Here is a 7,808-nt window from a genome sequence, read left to right as displayed (position 1 = left end):
ATTCTATTCTATTCTTCTATTCTATTCTATTCTATTCTTCTATTCTATTCTATTCTATTCTATTATTCTATTCTATTCTATTCTATTCTATTATTCTATTCTATTCTATTCTATTCTATTCTATTCTATTCTATTCTATTCTATTCTATTCTATTCTTCTATTCTATTCTATTCTATTCTTCTATTCTATTCTATTCTATTCTATTCTATTCTATTCTATTCTATTCTATTCTATTCTATTCTATTCTATTCCTTATTCTAGTCTAGTCTAGTCTTTCCCCTCAAATTTCAAGGGGAGTTAGCGGCCCCCTCCCCTTGAGCGCTCCCCTCCCCCGTAATTCCAGCCTCCCCGTATATCCGTGCAGAGACTCACATGCGGGGCGGGGTGGGGGAGGCAATGGCGTGTGAACGCGACTTTGGTAGGCAGGATTCCCGGCTCTGCCCAGAATAAGTCCGAGGGCGCCCCCTGGTGACTGTTTTTTCGTGCGGTCCATCCTTAGCAGGTTGGGAGTGGGAGGGGAAACGGGGGGGGGGGGAGAGCGGGGTGGTGCTGAGGATTCCGCAATCCCTAATGCAGTTACAGGCAGTCCTCAAGTTACAACGCTTCATTTAGTGGCCGTTCAAAGTTACGACAGCCCTGAAAAAAAAAAGAGTTCTTACCATTTTTTCACACTTACGACCGTTGCAGCATTTCCCCCCCTCCCCCGTGGCCGGGTGATCAAAATTCAGACGCTTGGCACAACTGACTCGTATTTATGACGGTCGCCGTGTCCCAGAGTCACGTGATCCCCTTTTGCGACCTTTGGACAAGCCAAGTCAAGGGGGTGGGGATAGCCAGATTCGCTTAACGACCGGGCTACAACTTAACAACTGCAGCGATTCACTTAACAACGGTGGCAAGACGAGTCGCAAAGTGGGGGGAAAACTCACTTTAACAACTGTCTCGCCTAACAACGGAAATTTGGGGCTCAGTCGTGGCCGTAAGCCGAGGACGATCTGTATCAGCCTAAAATTAAGGCGCCCCCCCCCTCCCGAAAGATGCAAGGGGGTTACTTGCAACAAACCACGGCTAGGCAGATGCGGCTTCCCCCACTGACTTCGCTTGTCCGAAGATCCCCAAAGGGGGGGGAATCACGTGACCCAGCCGGGACGCTGCCGCCGTCATAAATATGAGTCAGTTGCCTAGCGGCTGGATTTTGATCAGGGGATCCTGGGGTTGCTGTGACGGTCGCAAGGGTGAAACACTCCCGTCAGCTTTTTTTCCCGCGCCGTCGTAACTTCGAACGGTCATTAAAGGAACTGGCGAGTGGGGGCTGCCTCTCTTCTTCTTTTTTTCTTTCTTTCTTTCTAGAAAAGAGAACGGTCGCAAAGCTTGGATTTCATTTGCTGCTCCCGTTGATCTTCACGACAGCCCGAAGAGGTAGGCCCCACTCTGGGCCGAAGCTCCTCCTTCTCCTTGGCCACGCCCCTCTCTCCTCCTCTCCCCCCCTCGGGGGAAACCCCTTCCCTGACCGGCCAGCTGAGAGAGAGAGAGAAGGAGCCTCTTTCCCTCTTTTGGGTAGAATGAATCTTCACCAAGGGCAGGGGTAGGCAACCTCGGCTCTTTTATGACTCGTGGACTTCAACTCCCAGAATTCCTGAGCCAGCTGTGCTGAGGGAAAAGGGAGAGGTTTCCAAGCTGAGCCATGCTGGCTGAGGAATTCTGGGAGTTGAAGTCCACGAGTCATGAAGGGGCCATAGTTTCCCCATGCTGGCTCAGGAATTCTGGGAGTTGAAGTCCACGAGTCATGAAGGGGCCATAGTTCCCCCCATGCTGGCTGAGGAATTCTGGGAGTTGAAGTCCACGAGTCATGAAGGGGCCATAGTTTCCCCATGCTGGCTCAGGAATTCTGGGAGTTGAAGTCCCCAAGTCATGAAGGAGCCATAGTTCCCCCATGCTGGCTCAGTAATTCTGGGAGTTGAAGTCCACAGGTCATGAAGGAGCCATAGTTCCCCCATGCTGGCTCAGGAATTCTGGGAGTTGAAGTCTGCGAGTCATGAGGCGGCCATAGTTCCCCCATCCTGGCTCAGGAATTCTGGGAGTTGAAGTCCACGAGTCATAAAAGAGCCGAGGTTGCCTATCCCTGACCAAGGGGGCGGGGTTACGCTTGGGCGAACCCATTCCCCTCACCGAGAGGGGGGGGAGAGAATCAAGAAACTGAGGAAAGGGGAAGCCGTGGACGCGGGAGGCCGAGCGGGGAAGAGGAAGAATGGGGGTGGGGGTGGGGGCTCTGTGTCTGTGTGTCGGTGGGTGGGTGTTTGTGTTTGTGTGTCTGTGTGTCGGTGGGTGGGTGTTTGTGTTTGTGTGTGTGTGTGGGGGGGGTGTGTGGAATGGTTCCGCCCGGCGGACTACGCTTCCCGGCGTGCCCCCGGCGGCGGCGCATGCGCGAGGGCGGTGGGGAGCGCGGCGGTGCCGGCCGGCCGCTCAGTCGGGACGAGGCGGCGCAGCGGGAGCGAGCGGCGGGCGGTTGGGCGAGCGGAGCCGGCGGCCGGAGCTCTGAGCGGGGCGCCTCGGTGCGCGGCGGCGGCCGCCGAGGGGCGGGCGGGGGGCGGCGGCGATGGGCCCCCGGCGGCGGGGCGGCGGGCGAGGGGTCCCGGCTGCGGGGGAGACGCCGCCGCCGCCGCCGCCCTCCGCCTGAGCGCCATGGAGCCCGAGCCGCCGCCCGGCGCGGGGGCCGCGGAGAGGAGGACGGAGCCCCCGACCCCCAACGGTAGGCGCCCCCGCGACCCCCCGGGAGCCCTGGCTGGGAGTCATGGGTGGGGGAGTCCAGGGGAGGGTCGTCCTGCGCCCCCCAACGTTAGGCGCCCCCAAGCCCATCCTCCTCGGCCCCGAGAGCCCTGGGAACCACGGGTGGGGGAGTCCAGGGGAGGGGGGCCCGGTGGGGAGGGTCCTCCAGCGAGCCTCAGCCCATCCTGGCTGGGAACCACGGGTGGGGGAGTCCAGATGAGGGGGGCCCGGTGGGGAGGGTCCTCCAGCGAGCCTCAGCCCCCCCTGGCTGGGAATCCTGGGTGGGGGAGTCCAGGGGAGGGTCGTCCTGCGCCCCCCAACGTTAGGCGCCCCCAAGCCCATCCTCCTCTGCCCCGTCCTCCAGCGAGCCTCAGCCCCCCTGGGTGGGAATCCTGGGTGGGGGAGTCCAGGGGAGGGTCGTCCTGCGCCCCCCAACGTTAGGCGCCCCCAAGCCCATCCTCCTCTGCCCCGTCCTCCAGCGAGCCTCAGCCCCCCTGGGTGGGAATCCTGGGTGGGGGAGTCCAGGGGAGGGGGCCCGGTGGGTTAGGGTCCTCCAGCGAGCCTCAGCCCCCCCTGGCTGGGAATCCTGGGTGGGGGAGTCCAGGGGAGGGGGCCCGGTGGGAAGGGTCGTCCTCCGCCCCCCAACGTTAGGCGCCTCCATGCCCATCCTCCTCTGCCCCGAGATCCCTGGGAACCAGGGGTGGGGGAGTCCAGATGAGGGGGGCCCGATGGAGAGGGTCGACCTCCAGCGAGCCTGGCCTCACCGTGGCTGGGAATCCTGGGTGGGGGAGTCCAGGGGAGGGGGCCCGGTGGGGAGGGTCCTCCAGTGAGCCTCAGCCCATCCTGGCTGGGAATCCTGGGTGGGGGAGTCCAGGGGAGGGGGCCCGGTGGGGAGGGTCCTCCAGCGAGCCTCAGCCCCCCCTGGCTGGGAATCCTGGGTGGGGGAGTCCAGGGGAGGGTCGTCCTCCGCCCCCCAACGTTAGGCGCCCCCAAGCCCATCCTCCTCTGCCCCGAGAGCCCTGGGAACCAGGGGTGGGGGAGTCCAGATGAGGGGGGCCCGGTGGGGAGGGTCCTCCAGCGAGCCTCAGCCCCCCTGGCTGGGAATCCTGGGTGGGGGAGTCCAGGGAAGGGGGCCCGGTGGGGAGGGTCGTCCTCCGCCCCCCAACGTTAGGCGCCTCCATGCCCATCCTCCTCTGCCCCGAGATCCCTGGGAACCAGGGGTGGGGGAGTCCAGATGAGGGGGGCCCGATGGAGAGGGTCGACCTCCAGCGAGCCTGGCCTCACCGTGGCTGGGAACCAGGGGTGGGGGAGTCCAGGGGAGGGGGGGCCCGATGGGGAGGGTCGTCCTTCTCCAGCGTTGGTTCTGGGAAAGAGGGAGAGTGTCTTTCGTAGGGGGGGGGGAGGAGGGCGCCCGGTTGGGGAAGAGAAGGAGTGGCCGGTGTGGAGGGGTCCATCCTGCATTAGAAGAGCCGCGTCCCCCCCCACACACCAAGAATGGGTTGGGGGCTTGCAAAGCCTCTTTCATTCCCCCCCCCCTCCCCACCTTGGCAGGACCCCTCCCTCCCCCACCGTGGCTGGTGCTAATTGGAGGGGGAGAATCCAGGGGAGGGGGCCGAAGGGATCGTGGGAAAGAGGGAGGGTGTCTTTTTTTTGTGGGGGGGGGCGCCCTGTTGGAGAGACAAAAGGAGTTGCAGGTGGAGGGGGCTCCAGCCTGCTTTGGAAGGGACACCTCCCCCCAATAATAGGTTGGGGGGCTCCTATTAACGGGTTGGCAACCCCCAGGAATGGGCTGGGAGTTCCCAGTAAGGAGTTGGGAGCTGCCAATAATGGGTTGGGGGCTTTGGGTGTCCTTCCTCCTCCCCCCCCCCTTGTAAAGGACCTTCCTCCTCGGCCACTTCCTCTGGTGATCAATCTCCATGGCGTTGTGAATATTTTATAACTCCGGGATCCTGCTTGAAAGGCGGGGTGGGGGGGGATCAATAAAAACCCCATAGAAATGCAAGGGGCCCTACATTGTGATGGGAAACTTGGCGGAGCCTTGGAATTGGGGGGGGGGGGAAAGGGTGGTGGTCCTCTCCTCCTGCTCCCCACCGCCACCACCCCACCACAACAAAACACACACACAACCCCCCCCCCTCCCAGGCTTCCCCCCTTCCCTCCCTTCTCCCTTTTCCTCCCCGCCATCTCCAAAATGTGTTTTTCAAGACCTTTTGTGGCTTATTTTGCAACCTGGGGGGGGGGGAAGAGAGAGAGAGAGGAGAAACAAGTCCCACCCCAGCGTGTTATCCCACCCCAGCGCTCTTATCCGCCTCTGGTCATTGTGTTGTAATTTGGGTTTTAAAAAGGGAGGACCCCCCCACCTCCAAAAAAAAAAAAAATCTCAATTCCCTCCCTGAATTGAATTTGACAAAGCTTCACCCCACTTTGCAAGTTTCTGCTGCTTCGGGCGGAGGGGGGGAATCTTGCGTCCTCCTCCTTCCCCCATTAAAGTTTTTTCCCCCCTCCTCCTTAAAAAAAGGGGGGAATTGGGATGGGGGTGTCTCTCTCTCTTTCTCTCCCTCTCCTCTCCTATTCTCCCCCCCCCCTCTTTGGGGATGGAGGATCTCCAAGGGGGATTTAATCTTGCCATGATTCTACTACGCTCAACTTGGGTGGAGCCATCTTTTTTTTTAGCCCTTCTCGGCCCCCTCCCCACCCGGTGGTTTTGTGTTGCACAAACAGCCCCCCCGGCCCCCACCCCAAAAAAAGTTGACTTAGGGGTTGCTTCCGTTGTGTCCCCGAACCAAACCCACCCCACCCACCCCCTTTTTTCCCTTTATTCAATGGGTGTAGGATTGCAAACTTTTAAATTGTAGCTTGTGCAGGGAAAAAGCAAGGCGTCGTTTTGCTGGTCTTGAGCGTAGATTAAGGCCCAGGTCTGAATTTGAAAAAGGCATTTAAAAGGGCTTGGCCAAACGTATTCTTTCAGGGGCAAATTGTAATTTTACCCTCCTTTTCCTGCTCCCTTGAGGTTGTTTGTGGTGGAGAAACGTGGAGCCCCCCCCCAGGGGGGGAGCGTCCCTCTTAAAGCTGGCTTGGGTTTGGGGTTTTTTCGTTTTTGCTTTTTTTTAAAAAAAAAACACGAACAAACCACCATCGCCCGGCTTCAAATCAATTAAAGCTGTCGATTGATGATTTGCGTTGACTCTTTAAAACTAAAGAAATTGACTTTACGGGGTGGGGGTGGGGGTCTTTGTGACCGCAGGGTGAGGTGTGGAAATTTCCACTATTTTACCAACAAAGAGATTTTACGAAATCCTAGGAAAAGGTTCTGCCTGTTGTTGTTGTTGTTGTTGTTCTTCTTCTTCTTCTTCTTCTTCTTCTTCTTCTTCTTCTTCTTCTTCTTCTTCTTCTTCTTCTTCTTCTTCTTCTTCTTCTTCTTCTTCTTCTTCTTCTTCTTCCTATTATGATTATTATGATTATGATTATGATGATGATTATTATTATTAAAATGTGTTCGGAAAGTTGCAATCAAGAGAACTGATTTTTTTTCTTTTTGACGGGGTGGGGGGGGTATCACGGATTAAACCTGCGCTCCTACTACAATTTCCTCCCTTTGGGGAATCTTCCGGAAGAAGAGGTTTCGTTGAGTTACTTTTCAGGAAGGTGTGCGTTTTATCTATCTCAAGATCTGGCTAACCATTTGCCTGTGTTCAAACTCGGGTTGTTGGTGTGTTTTTTTTGTTCCCCCCCCCCAAAAAAAAACACCCTTGAAAGCCGTTTGGGAGGGCGGGGTAACCATCTCTCTCTGTTCTCCCTTGCCGTAAAATGGGAATATGGAGAAAATGGGTTGCATTTTGTCAAACTTTTGACACTGGCCAAAAAAAAAAAAAAATTCCAGCAGGAAGGGAAACTCCTCCACTCTTGAGGTCCGATTAAAAGAGGATGACCGGTTTATGATCTTTATAGATCTTTATAGTGCCTCGGCTCTACCCAAGACGTTGCCTTGGGAACGGCCTGATGCGGTGGGTGGAACTGCACTGCGCAGGAATAGTCTATCATACCCAGTCGCGTGAGCGCTCCGGAAAAGTTGCCTTGGCTAAACAGGAGGCAAAGAGTTTGCGTCGCAGTTGTCTCTTGTTGAATGGTGTGTGAAGCGATCAGACTGCTCTCAGTACCAATCTAGCTTGGGGGAAATGGCATACGGGGTCTCCTGCCTGAGCAGGGGGCTGGACTAGAAGACCTCCAAAGGTCCCTTCCGACTTCCGTTAACTCTTGTCTTTTTGGAAAGTAAAACGAGGCGGGTTGAATTTGAAGATGGTTCTCAGATGAAGGATAAAGCAAAGCTTTTTTAAAAATAATCGCTTCATGTTTGACACGGGCTGTTGCGGGACACACACACACACACACACACACACACACACACACACACGCCCCACCCCAAGGATTTGTAGCCCCTAACAGCCGCCCACGTGTTTTGAACTCAGAACAGAATTGGAGCGAGACCCGGGAAAGTGTGTGTGTGTGTGTGTGTGTGTATGGGGGGGGGGAATGTCTTCCTTTTGAAATGTTGCCAAGTTGAGATCTTTAATGTTTGAAAAGTTTGATTCAATTTGGCTTGCTGCTGAGGAAAAAAAAGCAAACGTTTTTATTTTTATTTTGCAAAAAAAAAAAAAAGGTGTGTTTTGAACTCAGAACAGAATTGGAGCGAGACCGGGAAAGTGTGTGTGTGTATGGGAGGGGGGGAATGTCTTCCTTTTGAAATGTTGCCAAGTTGAGATCTTTAATGTTTGAAAAGTTTGATTCAATTTGGCTTGCTGCTGAGGAAAAAAAAAGCAAACGTTTTTATTTTTATTTTGCAAAAAAAAAAAAGGTGTGGGCCTTTTGTATCTGTGGATAGCTGTACAGCAATAAAATGTGGGCTTCAGTCATTAAAAAAAAAGGAATAATAGGATTATTACCAGGATATTCTGATGTGTTGCTGCATCGCAATGCAACCCCAGTAATACCACCAATGAATTTCTAGCTTGCTCGGTCCACGTGCACGAGTGGGTAAGCAGAG

The 7,808-nt window shown here is 55.6% G+C and overlaps 1 protein-coding gene across 1 annotated transcript in view; it reads left to right on the top strand.

Moving 5' to 3' along the window:
• The first annotated feature begins 2,715 nt into the window (after positions 1-2,715).
• Positions 2,716-7,808, top strand: part of NR6A1 (nuclear receptor subfamily 6 group A member 1) — a 66,179-nt gene continuing 61,086 nt past the window's right edge. Inside the window, exon 1 of the mRNA XM_081339628.1 lies at positions 2,716-2,750. The gene's annotated coding sequence lies outside the window, so the exon portion shown is untranslated. The remainder of the gene's footprint in view (positions 2,751-7,808) is intronic.

The sequence above is a fragment of the Vipera berus genome (assembly GCF_964194415.1).
Source record: "Vipera berus genome assembly, chromosome: 15".
Classification (NCBI taxonomy): Eukaryota; Metazoa; Chordata; class Lepidosauria; order Squamata; family Viperidae; genus Vipera; species Vipera berus.
The sequence above is the reverse complement of the archived record's forward strand: the minus strand, read 5'-3'. Positions and strand labels throughout refer to the sequence as shown.